This window comes from Pollicipes pollicipes, unplaced genomic scaffold (genome assembly GCF_011947565.3).
Source record: "Pollicipes pollicipes isolate AB1234 unplaced genomic scaffold, Ppol_2.1 Scaffold_6138;HRSCAF=7277_pilon_pilon_pilon, whole genome shotgun sequence".
Lineage (NCBI taxonomy): Eukaryota > Metazoa > Arthropoda > Thecostraca > Pollicipedomorpha > Pollicipedidae > Pollicipes > Pollicipes pollicipes.
In genome coordinates, this window is record NW_023596818.1 from 4,512,203 (window position 1) to 4,526,206 (window position 14,004).

At 48.7% G+C, this 14,004-nt stretch overlaps 4 non-coding genes across 4 annotated transcripts; 3 read left to right on the forward strand and 1 right to left on the reverse strand.

Annotated features, from left to right (window-relative positions):
- Positions 1 to 208: 208 nt before the first annotated feature.
- Positions 209 to 280, reverse strand: TRNAP-AGG (transfer RNA proline (anticodon AGG)). Its single transcript has one exon. It is a non-coding gene; the product is annotated as a tRNA-Pro (tRNA).
- A 739-nt stretch (positions 281 to 1,019) lies between these two features.
- Positions 1,020 to 1,091, forward strand: TRNAP-CGG (transfer RNA proline (anticodon CGG)). Its single transcript has one exon. It is a non-coding gene; the product is annotated as a tRNA-Pro (tRNA).
- Positions 1,092 to 11,014: 9,923 nt separating this feature from the next.
- On the forward strand, positions 11,015 to 11,086 carry TRNAP-AGG (transfer RNA proline (anticodon AGG)). Its single transcript has one exon. It is a non-coding gene; the product is annotated as a tRNA-Pro (tRNA).
- Positions 11,087 to 13,352: 2,266 nt separating this feature from the next.
- Positions 13,353 to 13,424, forward strand: TRNAP-UGG (transfer RNA proline (anticodon UGG)). The gene has a single exon. It is a non-coding gene; the product is annotated as a tRNA-Pro (tRNA).
- The last annotated feature ends 580 nt before the right edge of the window (positions 13,425 to 14,004 follow it).

Here is a 14,004-nt window from a genome sequence, read left to right on the forward strand (position 1 = left end):
ACATCTAATCCTTCAGCTTCAGCATGTGTCGATTACGCCGGGCTTGAGTGTTCAGCCGGTGGACTTGGTTTGGTTGGTTACCATGGATCAATGCTAAACATTGGGTGTAAAGCGCATATACATTGGAACTCACAGCGACAATGCGCATTAATCCATATGCGCTTGTTCGCGTCGATATAGTAGACGCGTACCTTTGAAGGCAATAACCGGGCTCGTCCGGGATTTGAACCCGGGACCTCTCGCACCCTAAGCGAGAATCATACCCCTAGACCAACGAGCCGATATGATAGGCTGTAACGTCCCAATTCTGAGCCACGCCGTTACTTTCACATCACGCGGTGGACGGCTCCGAGCACACTAGCCACACTCACCATCGTCTCACAAAGTTATTGCGTAGAGCGCTGGCTACAGACTGTCGTAAAGGAGCATAGCCCTAGTAACCGAGCTTGGCTGTAACAGTTGGGGATGCATTGACGTGCAAGCTGCAATTGATTTCTAGCGATGCATGTGCAGGAGCCGTTAGGGCAGAAGGCAGGACCAACAAACGGGCAAAATACAGATCAAGACATGTCCGGTCATGTCCTAAGCGGGACAGGACAAGAGGGCATGCGAGACAGAAGACAGATGCTGCTATATCTGATCTCCGTCCTTTCGTCTGCCTCTTACTCTGTCCTCTATCTTGCGCTTCCAGTCACAGCCCTTGGACCTCTACGCTTTGCGTAGTGTCCTCTGTCCTCTGTCCTTCGTTGTCGTTTGCTGTGCACACCCTTTCGCTCCGCCCTGTGCGTTGTTCTACCCCGCGCTATCAGTCGTGTTCTGTCCCGTCGTGTCTCAGTTTTTTTTCTATATCGTCTTTCGAGTTACCAAATTTTTACACGAGATTACGACACTCATCACCAGTGCCTTACGTTATGAGCTTTTCGGACAGTACTGGGTGCGGACAGCGTGTCCGGAGCTGTTGACTCAGGATGTGAAAGTGACGGCGCGGTCCGCGATATGGACGATGAATGTGCTTTCACGGCTCGTTGGTCTGGGGGTATGATTCTCGCTTCGGGTGCGAGAGGTCCCGGGTTCAAATCCCGGACGAGCCCCGCTATTGCCCTCAACGGGACTCCTGATACCCCTTCTTCCCCAGAGATTGCAAGGGTTGTTATCGTATTGGGCCGTGTGCGCAATTTCAAGATCTCACGGCCAGCCTTTGGCTCTCAACTAATGGTTTGCAAGGAAAATTAATGGGATGAAACAAGGTCATATCGAGGACCGTTTTCAATAAACACAGAATTTGTGTTTTTCGAGAAGTCGCTTCCACTACCTCATTTCTTCACATTTGCTTGCCTGAATATCTTTAAATGTGGAACATGCCCTTAAAACGAAGGTTAACGGCGCACAGGAGGGAGTCATCTACGTGATCCAATCCTGCTTCACATCTAACTCCGTTCAGATGAATCCCACCAAAACAACTTCTGTCCTTCTCGGCACTCACCCCTGGCTCCACCACGAACCCCCGCCGACCCTCGCTTAACTCTGGCAAAGACCGCTGGCTGTACCACGAACCCCCGCCGACCCTCGCTTAACTCTGGCAAAGACCCCTGGCTCCACCACGAACCACCACCGACCCTCGCTTAACTCTGGCAAAGACCGCTGGCTGTACCACGAACCCCCGCTGACCCTCGCTTAACTCTGGCACAGATCCCTGGCTCCACCACGAACCCCCGCTGACCCTCGCTTAACTCTGGCAAAGACCCCTGGCTCCACCACGAACCCCCGCTGACCCTCACTTAACTCTGGCAAAGACCCCTGGCTCCACCACGAACCCTCGTCGACCCTCACTTAACTCTGGCAAAGACCGCTGGCTGTACCACGAACCCCCGCCGACCCTCGCTTAACTCTGGCACAGATCCCTGGCTCCACCACGAACCCCCGCTGACCCTCGCTTAACTCTGGCAAAGACCCCTGGCTCCATTGGACAGGCAACTCATTCTAGCCATGACCGTTGCATGTCTTGGAATTACGCCTGACTAAACCAGGACCCGGAAACTTGCCTTGATCCACTCGGCTCATTTTGGCTATGAAACAAGGGATGAGAACGTTTCCTTTCGGAAGCCAATATTTTCTGGTCGAACAAATTAACTCAGGCTATTCGCGGCGTGTCTGATCTGGACATTGAATGCCCGGTAAATGGCTCTCATCCTTAAAACAAAAACTCTCCTCAGAACAAAGGCCATCTTCAGAACTACCGAATTCTGCTGAAAAATGTTGGTGTCTCGCTCCATCCCGCGCAGAACACTACCAAGGGGACAATCTTCCCTCCTCAAATGCAAGTTATGGCCGGGGCAAAATTATTGATGGGCTTCGCGCAAAGACGGTTTGTTACGTCCTCGTCTGGCAACCTTCGGAGATGGCCGACGTTGTGACACCAGTTTGCTCGTCCTCACTTCCCAAACAAATCCACTGCCGGAAGCTCTCCTTGCTGGCCATCCTCGCTTCTCTGCCCGATTTTTAATTCCGAACCCAATCCGCTCCTGCGAGTGGCAACGGTTCGGTCATGGGAGCTAAATATGCAGAGAGTGCTCGCTGTCAGAAGTGTGTATACTGTGCATAATGTATACAAGAGCTGTGCAACCTTGGGTATCTATAGATGTGCAACGCACTATTTCCAACCAAAGAAAAAAAACGGTGTAGTGGTCACCTAGACCCGGTTAGGGCTTCACACCTTTCATTTGGATGGTATATGAATTTGATCTAAGTTGGCCTCAGATGACCTCTAGGACACCCTAGAGTTGTGCTTTTGTGTCTGGAATAGTTTGTTCCACAGCTACACCCTGTACAATAACGTGGTCAAAAGCACATTGTGAAGAAAGCAAAAAAGTATCGTTCTTTTGGGCTACTGGTAGACCAATTTTGAACGGTGACCTGATCTGAAATGGCCCTTGTAGGGGGAAAAAATGGTCGCAGTGGACACCCCACAGTCTTAACACTTACTTATGTGCCCTCAAGATCCGTCTTGACGTGTTAACATGTGTTTTAACTGCATCTACCAGAACGACCTTTTTTACTTCGTGGCCTCTGGTGACCACACGTTTGACCTAGGTTAAAGAACGCAGTGTGCACCCTTCATGATTTGACGAGACCTTCACAACGGCATAATTTGCTTTTCTTACACGACGTCTGGAAATTGGAGATTCAAGGGGAAGTGAACTTCCTTCTTCCCCCCTCCAGTCCCCCCCCCCCCCCATCCCGCCCGGGCGCGGCTGTCTGAGACCCCGGCCGGGCGCATGCTAAATCTCATCGGCAAATTTTGAATGCATGTGAACTAATAATTTTCTCAAGTTCATGTCTGTGACCTTATTTTATCGAGACGGAGAGCATAAGATCATGCTCATGGGAAACATAATAGCATGCTCATAATTTATTCGACGTTCTGTTAATGACAAACTTGCACACGTTCTGCGAAGTTAAAGATAGCTGGCGCGAAGACGAACGTGACCTTTGTTTTACCTGTGTCTGACAAGTTAAGTTTCCCAAATATTAGGACTGGGCTGAATGGTGAAATACTGACAGAACTTCCCGAAATAAATGCACCCATAAACGTGCTTTTGCACAGCTTCAGTCTATTCTCTCGAAACATAGGAGTGAAGCAAAACAAAAAAGTGCGGCTGGAGACCCATGAACCGAATCGGAAACATCACTCTCTGGTCGTGAATGTGACAGCATAAACATACCTCATCAATGATCTGCTTTCATGCTTTCCCAAACGCCTGAATATATTTTTTCCCTAATAATACGCTCAACATCCCACCAAATCATCATAAATTCATGCAACCTACCAGAGTAACGCATTCACCTGCTATTTCATGAGATTCTTCGCCATAAGGCTATGCCTTGCACATCCCATGGCCAGTTCCGTAGGTCAAAAAGTAAATATACACGCACTGTCTTTTGTTGAACGATTATTTTACCTTTGCATAATTCATGCAAAATTGGTTTGCCAGTATAGCATTTATCACTATCATGTGACGTCCAGAGAAGGCAATTTTGTGGTGACGCGTAAAAATTGTCAACTCATACACCCCTCAGTTTTGCGAGATTTCAGCAAGAGTGAATTGCCCATTGGTAGCCCCAAATCAACAAAGGGGGAGGCAAGTTAACATTGCAGAGGCCAGGTTCCTCACACGGGAGCAAGTAACACCTCAGCCTATAATCTTTGCTAATGTGTAGCAGCTAAGTCGCTTGGTACCTACGCACATAGTTATCCACTCACTTATCCAGGGATGAAGGGAATTGATGAAAGGACGTCATTGATTGTTTGTTGCGAATCACATGCAGTCTAAGCCAATCGCCCCAGCTAACTTTCACGCGTGCACGCAACAGTCACAACCCTTGATCACAACAAAGACGGGGACAACACTCGAACGTAGGCGATAGAAACGCCAGCCGATCCCAAGCCGCTAATTAAATGCAGGACACAAAGGCCGTAACCGGTGCAGTTGGGTACAATTGTACCATGAACGGCAGCAAAACGGCACACATCGGCGTAACGTCAAGGGACGGAAAAGGGGCGCTTTCTGAAGATGAATCTTCACTTTGCCTGGTTTGCAGGCCCATAGCGTTATTCCAAGATCTGCTGGTCGTGCCACGAGATCTTCAGCTCGCGGCTTGGGGGCCATAGAGGTCTAGTCAAAAGATCCAGTGAGAATCAAGATCCCGGGTCTTGTTTTGTCGAAAGAACCGGTGGGAACAAGGATCCAGAGTCTTGTGTTGTCGAAAGAACCAGTGGGAACCAGGATCCGGAATCTCGTTTTGTCGAAAGAACCAGTGGGATCCAGGAACCAGTGTTAGGAACCAGGCACATGCCTGGTTCTGACTCATTCCTTTCTCCACGTCGGTTTTCGGCTTGTCAATTTTTTGTCACAAAAGCACGGTGCTAGCAACTAGCGCACTGTGCTATTAACTTTTGAACATCAGAATATTCATCACAAGAAGCATTAACGTTCGTCAAAAAGTCATGACCCCTCAAGGTCACCCTTCAAAGTCACACGTGGATTCAAAGGGCGGAGAACTCAATATCACCCCAAAATTACCGGCCGATTTAAAATTACCCAATATCAGAATAATCACCACAGAAAAAACGGCGGTCGTCAAAAGGTCTTGACCCATCAAGGTCACCCTTCAACATCCGTTACGGGCTCAAAGGACGGGGAACTTAACGTCACCAAAAAATTACTGGCCGATTTGGAATTTGTAAGCTCAAAACATTTACAAGCGCTAGAGCTAGTGTCTGTCAAAATGTCCTGACCGTTCAGTGACCGTTCAACATCAAGCGCGGGCTCAAAGGACTAAAAACTCAATATAATGAACGAAGTCCCGGTCCATTTTAAACTTGTAAAAGTCAAAATATTTACCACGGAAAGACCTAGCGTCGGTCAAAAGGTCCTGCTTTCTTAAGGTAGATCTTCAAGGTCAAACGCGGGCTTAAAGGACCGGGAAATTCATATAGCCGAAAAAATTACCGGCCATTTTAACTTTCCAAGCACCAAAATGTACACTACAGAAATAACTACAGTTCGTCAAACTTGTCCCCGTTTGTTGAACCCGCGTTTGACCTTGAAGAATGGCCTTGAGAGGTCAGGACTTTTTAACAGACGTTAGTTCTTTCTCTGGTAAATATTCTGACACTTGCAAGTTTAAAATTTGCCGGTTATTTTTTATGATATTTGCTTCCCTGTTCTTTGAGGCAGCGTTTGACCTTGAAGGGTGACAATGAGAGGTCAGGACTTTGTAACGGACGCCGGTTCTTTCTCAAGTGAATATTCTGCTATTTGCAAGTTTAAAATCGGCCGGCAATTTTTGGTTGACATGGAGTTCCTCGTCTCTTGAGCCCGCGTTTGACCTTGAACGGTGACTTTTAGAGGCTCAGGAATTTTTGACGGCCGCTAGCTCTTGCACTTGTGAATATTTTGATGTTTGTAGCTTGCAAATCGGCCGGTCATTTTCTGGTGATTTTGAGTTCCCTGTCCTTTGGCCCGGCTCTTGGCCACGAAGATTGCATGATATTGCAAAATAAAGGTCATTTCCGTGCTAAAGTTCACCTTGAGACCTTTTTTGAAAGAAATCGGAACTCGTTGCTGAATAAATCGCCGAATTAATCGCGAAATTCATGGACATACAGTTGTCTGCCCTGTGTCCTCCCAAAGAACAGGGAGACGTGACAGAGCAAGGCAGGCAAAGCAGGACATGCAGCACATCTAGCCCAGAGCAGCACACCGGCCAGGGCGGGCGACAACAAGGCAGAACGAAGACCAGGACAGGACATAACGGAACAAGAAATAGCAGAGCGGAGCGACCGACAGTACAAATAAACGTACAAGACGCAGTTCGGGATTGGAGAAGGAAGAACACGTCATGCTATTCGATTCATCAGGATTTGCGAGCTATCATTTGAAGCGTGCAATGTCTTTCAGCACAAGACAATGTTAATGGAATTCAAAAGCTAGGTGCGATCGCCTAAAAGTGCAATCAATTCATTAATGCCAGATCCAAAATTTGCTTCTTCAAAAATATTGCTGAAAGCCACAATAATGATTATTTCCTACGTAAGTAAGTGCACAACGGTCTCAAAATGACAACATTTGATTGGTTGCACACATGCATTCAAACTTACCAGAATGACCTTTTGAATATCCCAGTACGCCGCATGCGCTCATAGGACATCGAACCTTGAAGTCGAAGAACGCATTGAATAGCGATCGTCTAACAAGGTGGGTGGGGGGGGGGGGGGGACGGACTGCCAGGGACACCATTGATACATAACTGGGCTCGTCCGGGATTTGAACCCGGGACCTTTTGCACCCGAAGAGAGAATCATACCCCTAGACAACGAGCCGAGAAAATACACTGTAACGTTCTGGTTGCGAGCCGTGCTATCACCTTCACATCGCGAGTCGACAACTCCGGACCCACTTTCCGCACCCACTACCGTCTCACGAGCTCATAACGTAAGGCACAGGTAAGTACCGCGGGCATTTTGTGTAAACAACTTGGTGAACCGAAAACCAGTACAGAAAAATGACTGAGACAGGGCAGGCCGGAAGAACCACTCTGGAGTGGTAGCTCAGGGTGGACCAACGCGCAGGGCAGAACGAAAAGGTGTGCACGGCAGATAACAAGGAAGGATATCGGGCAGATGATTCCGAGCAAAGGGCAGAGATCCAAGGGCTGAGGACAGGATCGAGAGAGAAAAGGCAGCGGACGAAGGAGGCAAAGGACCGAAAGCAGATCAAAGATCCGTTCTGTCTTGCATGCCGTGCCACACAAATGCTGCGGCACGGTCGCCCCGAATCTCTCTGGGACTCACTCGTACACACTGCTGCGAGATTACGAGTCCACATGGGTGTAGGAACAGGAAGGGCCAGGGGGCCATGCCCCCCCCCCCACACAAACCTTTTAAAGTGGGGGGGCAGCAATGTTTACTGCCCCCCCCCCCCACACTTTTCAGATTAAGGTTGCATTTGGTTTACTTTTGCAGCACATTAAACATTCATACCGATTTACCTAGTTAACCAGCCATCTCTCTTAAGTTGCGTTATCTTTTTCGTTTGCTCATTGGCCATCGCTTAGTGTTACAACCACAAGGCCGACGCCGCACGGCCTGGAGACTGCAACGTCGGGCGTCGAGACTGTTGTTGCTATGACTTGCGAGCGCGCGTGTTCAAGACCATATTGCGTAGTTTTCTAACCAGTAATTAGTTCTGACGGGATTTTGAGCATTTTAATACGAACATGGCTTAGCCATGTTAATACAAATTAGGAACCCCATTTCATTTGCAATCTACGATCAGAAAGAACTTAACATCTCTGGAGAACACAGAAAAACACGGAGCTGGAGTCTATGTGACAATTATTGGACTACCTGCGGATATCAGGGAGATTGTTGCGTCAATGAGGGTTCCTGTGCTGATCCGGGGCTAAATGTACGGGTCAAAAGGCCTCCTGGGTCAGGGATGGGAACAACGCGATATGATACATCCTTCTAATGGCCTCCGAAACGACCAAGAGATCCCGCCCCGTGCCACCAGAATGATAGCCAGAAGACACTTCGCGATGGGACGGAATAGCCTTCCAGCCCTTGACCGGAAACGATCCAGGGCTGAAGGTGATCCCTTGGTGTTCTACTCAAGAGGCCCGTTGCCCAGAAGGAAATAAGGGGTCCCATTATTGCTGAGTAGATTGGGGGTCTCATTATTGTTGAATAGGCTGGGTCGAAATGAGCTTAAAAAAAAACGAGCAGGGTCATGCGATGTTTGCCTGAGAACATTTATTTTTCAGAATGTGTTATTGAAACAAATTACATAAACAGGCTTGAACATGCCCGCCCGCAACCTCGAGAGCAAGAACAAGGATGGTCTGGGTTGCACCTTCCGCAAAACCGAAAAGTTTCGGCCACTGCAAGTGCCACCATACGGCGGGCGCCGTGTTAATCTGCTTTCTAGATAGATAACTAGCTACAAAACGCGAAAAATAGATATTCCATATTTACTCTTCCAGTTCAACCACCAGATTCCAGCCCCACTTCGCGGTGCTTTAAGGGCCAATCCGTTTTTATGAGTCAAAAAATTGCATACGTGAAAAATGCCCTCAGACTGCCCGCTAAATGTAAGATCCGATGTCATGAAGAAGTTCAAGGATGCTGTTTTCAGAAGCGTCGTCATTTTCGTTCACCCGTTGGCCACAACATAGTGATGGCTGGTGAGCTGGCCTTGCGCGACCCGTGGAGACTGCAACGCCTGGCATCGAGGCTTGTGTTTCTAGGATTTTCGAGTGCGCTTGCTCAAAATTACGTCACATAACTTATACTACCAGTCGAGATAAGTGTTTAAAGATCATAATTTCAGAAGCATCGTCATTTTCGTCCGCCGGTCGGCAACGGCTAAGAGTTAGCTACTGGGCTAACGCTCGGCGGACAACGGAGACTGCAACGCCTAGTGTCGAGGTTTTTATTGCTAAGATTTGCGAGCGCGCATGTTAAAAACACGTTGCATAAATTGCATCACCAATCAACTCGGACTGAATGGTGAACATTTTCAGGCAAACATGGCCCAGCCATGTTAATACACATTGTTGACCACTCGATCTGCAATCAAATTTTCATCCTCAAATTTGGATCAAACATGTCGGTCTACAACCTAACTTCACAACGTTCTCAATGCCTGTGGAACACAGATAAAAAAATCTGACAAAGCTTCTGAATTTTATCGGCTTAGAAAGAGCCAACTGACCATTGTAAATTAAGAAGGGCGGTGAATTTATTCCAAGCAGTCGTTCAACACCTGATTTCTGCAGTTTATTGACCTCAAATACAAACAGAATTGAGCTCACGGTAGCTCCTGGTTTCTGTTCTGGTTGCGATGCAAAAACAACAATAAAACAAAGAAAACCCTGTCACTTGTTAACAAGCAAGCTTATCCGGGGATTTTTGGGGATCACCATAAGATGGGCTTTTGTCAACCTTGTGTTCCCCCTTGGCAAGGCCCTGGCAACGCCCCTGCCTACGCACAAAAGCAGATCAAGTCGTATACGTTGCATGATGGGCAATGAAGTGTCTTTTGGGTCAATTCAAACCTAAGGCAAACAGCTTCCCGGAAGCTTTGTTTCTGCGATGGTGTGGTGTAAGGGAAGGTAATTCGGAAAAAAATGCTGTTGCAGGTGTCCAACACATGTTTCATACACCATGCAGTAGCAACGCTCATCCAAAAGTATGCAACAAAGAAGGTCATGCGATCAGTTCGCGGTCAGTCATGCGGGAGACATCCGGGCCAGGGCAGTGGCCACCGGCGGCGGACACGAGCAGGGCCCAGGTAAAGAACATATGACAGATGGGCCTTATTATGTGGCTTGTTTCTTAAAAGAGAACTCCAGTCTTATGGATTCTGTCACATTGCTTTCTGGTAGTTTCAAGCTCCCGAATTTGTTTCCGCCTAAAATGCTGCTACAAGTCTTAACTCTTGAAAAGCAGCCAGCGAAATAAAGGCGCATGAAAAATCTGTCGCACTGTGAGCCATCGATTCACATTCCAAATTCTCATCAACCTATGTCCAGGCCGCATTTGGGCATCTACACTGTGGAGGCAGATGCTTCCTCAATGACCCAAAATGCCTACTCGCTCGTGGAATTTCGCCTCCCCAGGAAAGACAACGTTAAAATGGAGGAATAATCTTGGAAAGCTGGATGGCCTTCTTTGCCAACTGATGGATCATTCGAATAGGCAATATCGTGCACAGTGAGAACAGATCCAGATGCATAGCTAGCATAGCAGCCATGACATTTGAATAAAGAGCGATAACAACCTGCATCCCTAACCCCCCCCCCCCCCTCCACCCGGTCATCGGGCTCGCTTTCCAGAAAAAGTTACTGAAGTACACCCTGAGCTTGCCCCTACCCCACTTTTTGAAGCGTTCCTACGCCTATGCGAGTCCAGCATCTGTCCCCCTAAACTACGGAGACGGCTTTGTTCCATGCCTTCTGTCCCGTCTCCTCCTCTGTGATAACCTACCCCCGTTCTGCACTGTCATTTACTGAGCACTGAACTCTCTGTCTTTTCCTGCCCCCCGTTCGTTTAGGCCTCCGCCCTGCTCTGTCCTCTGTCCTGCTCTGTTTGTTCTACTCTGTATCGTGTCTTCTGTGGTACTCTGAGCATAGGGAACAGCACACAACGTGAAGCGCGAAGTCAGCTTAAAATATCGGTTCCTCTTCACAGAACGAGCCACTTTCTAATTAAAGTTGTTTGCATGCATCGCCAGGCGGTTAATATTGCCCATGCACACCAACGTGATCACATTGGTACTGGCCAGGCCCCGCTGCTGGGCCTACGCTCCCCGGCGGCAGTATGAAGCCATTGCTTAACGTCATAAGATGTGAGACGATGATGGGTGTGGCCAGTGCCTGCTCGGAGCCGTACATCGCACGAGGTGAAAGTAGCGGCACGAGCGAGAATTGGACCGTTTGACAGGATATTGTTGGCTCGTTGGTCTAGGGGTATGATTCTCGCTTAGGGTGCGAGAGGTCCCGGGTTCAAATCCCGGACGAGCCCGGTTATTGCTTTCAGAGGTATCGTCTCGTCATCCACATCAATGAAATTGGCACACATGAGTTCCTGGAGCACTTAACGCTGCGCTAACGCCTGTGTGAAGTCATTCAAATACTACATTAGTCGAACATACCAACTGTAGGCACGTCCAAGTGCCGGGTGGAAGGAAATATGGGGCGGACCAGGCGCATGGACCTGTCTCTGAACCTCGTGTTGGTCGGGCCAACGCATTCCTGCGGAACGTGGGGTCTTTCAGACAGGTCGACAGAAATTTCACATTCGAATCAGGTGATTGGGTACATCACTTGGTCTGCGACAGGCTTACTGTTGTTTGGGTACTTTGATTTGGGCGCGCTCAGCGCTGTGACGGGATTTCGTAGGCGGTTGCTGAATTGGTTTAGAGCGGGCCCAGGGTTTGAAGGCAGGGGGTGGCGCAGTTTCTTATTTATTTTTTATTTTAAATCCTCTTCCCAGCACAGAGCATCCAATCATCAAGAGCATGCGAACAGCCAGTGTTGTCGTGGTCTGCCGGTACGGTAGAGCCTCCTTACATTTTAGGGGGGACTGCAAGATATGTTCGCCGTCAGCCAACGACAAGGAGGCGGCTGTTCCCTGCACTCGGTGGCGCTGCCCTTCGGTGACATTCTGTGCCTGCAGCTCCAGCGCGACCAGAAACAAAAATTCCAAGAGGGTTGAAGGCAGGGACGGAATGGTTGAGACGCAGCCTCTAACGAAATCAAATAAAAGACCCGTTAAGTTGTTGCCACCATGCAACATGAAACGAATTCCTAACCGTTAGACGGCAGGGGGACGAACACTTATGACGATGGCTTTCTGATAAGTAATGAGTGGTGAGACCAAAAAATTAAGCGCCAGCTATACTAGATGACTGTGAAAATTTACCACCAGCCCGCTACGACCAAGCACTTCGCGTCCTTCTTGATCGGAACCCGAATGCGCGGGGACAAGCTGGTAAGTGATCACGTGCTGCCATTAGTCGGCTTATTGCTGTGAAAAAGCCCACGGCACTTGCTCACTGAACACCTCAGGCACGAACCATTTAGGCATTCGCCTTCTGGACTGGGCTGGACTGGGTAAGACGCATGGCCTGCTGCCTGTCGGCCACGGCACATCCCACTGATAGGGAAACCCAGGGCAGACGTAGAGGCTGCCGACAAACCGCAGCCCACACCGCCACCAGGAGAACATCGGCACGATCACGTACCAAGAGGGGTGACGGCAGGTCAGATGGTGCCCTTTGGCGCCACAAACAAGTTCAAAATTACACTTCAGGATACACAACTGAGCACAGTACCGAAAGGTGGTAATAACATTTGGGAGCATTTACGGAGTTCTTTCCTTGGGATGCTGTTTTCTGGTGACAGCGTTGGCTGCGATCTTGGTATATTTGTACGTGCGATGGATGACACACTGTGCACTCGCTCTTATGGATATTCCGTGATGTCAGGACAGAACGCGGGTCAGAGAGAAGAACAGAGGACAGAATAAGGCGGGATGCAATCTTGTCATTTTAATAATCAAATACCTTGCCACTTTCCATTGTCCTCTGGTTGTGCATTGCGGGCCAGCATTGGTCTAAAAGCGACAGGATATGACAAGACACTCGGGCTTTGCCTGTTCTGTCACTTACTCTCTCGCTCGTCCATGCTCTGACTTCCGTCGTCTGAACTGTGCCCCATCCTATAAGTATATATGACGCATGAACCGTGTGCGTATTGGTCTTATGACAAGTGTTGCCTCCTTTGCCGTGAGTACACGTCCCGTCCTTTATGCACTGTCCTATTATCTGTCGACCGCGTCCTCCGTCCTGCACTGTATTTTGCCCCGCCCCGTCCCAATGCTGTTCTCTGTCCGTTTCTTATCCCCTGGCCTGCCCTGTCCTCCGTCTGCCTGCGAACCGTTCCTATCCCACCCAGGTGTCCTACTCAGTGCTGTGTGCTGCTCGTCCTCCTGCACGCCTTCCTCTGTCCTGTCACCTTGTCCTGGGACGGGAGAGAGGCCGGACAGCTTCAGTTCATCTGCATCCGTCTCGGAAAATGAAAAACTTTTTAACGTCCGCGATTCCAATCGTCACCGCATAGTCTTGGTGCAAAGGCTATGCCTTCTGTTGACATTCTGTAACCAGTGCCTCACATCATAGGTTTGTTGTGAGCCGACGATGGATGTGGTAAGTGCTCCCAGAGCGTTAACTGATCGATGTGAAAGAAACGACGCGGGCGGAAATTGGGACGTTGCGACCCAGCGCATCGGCTCGTTGGTCTAGGGGTATGATTCTCGCTTTGGGTGCGAGAGGTCCCGGGTTCAAATCCCGGACGAGCCCGGTTGTTTACAAGTGAAGATTTGGATTTCACTTTGATGCTTTCACCTGCACATTGGTTACAGGTCATTGCACGCCGCGCCTTTGTGAGTTTCGGGGTATGTTCCCTGGTAGACTTAAGTTTAGGGTGAAATGAGCTAATGCATTGAGCTATGATGGTGATGCAAAATACCCGTTGGACAGAGGCAAAGCATCATTTTTATTGTTGGCGTTAAGGTGTTCATTATTGTAACATCTGTGGTATCCAATCAGAATCGGCATTACCAACACCATACGCAAAAAAGCTAGAGGCCTTACTGGATTAAAAGACATCGAGACGGCGTTGGAAAATTACGATGTTGTTCGAATCTGCCATAAAGTAATATCAACTACCCATCGTCGTTGTTGCCATTATATATTCGCATGCCCTCCGCAACACATGTACTTTCTTTGCGAACACTACAGGTAACTGCAACTACAATTATGCATGAAGAGATCATATCTCATCATCTATATATTACCAACACATAATCATCTTATATCTTTTGAGCTTAGTCCTTCAACCTTCGAACGTGCCAATAACCCTAGGCTTGAGCCTTCACGT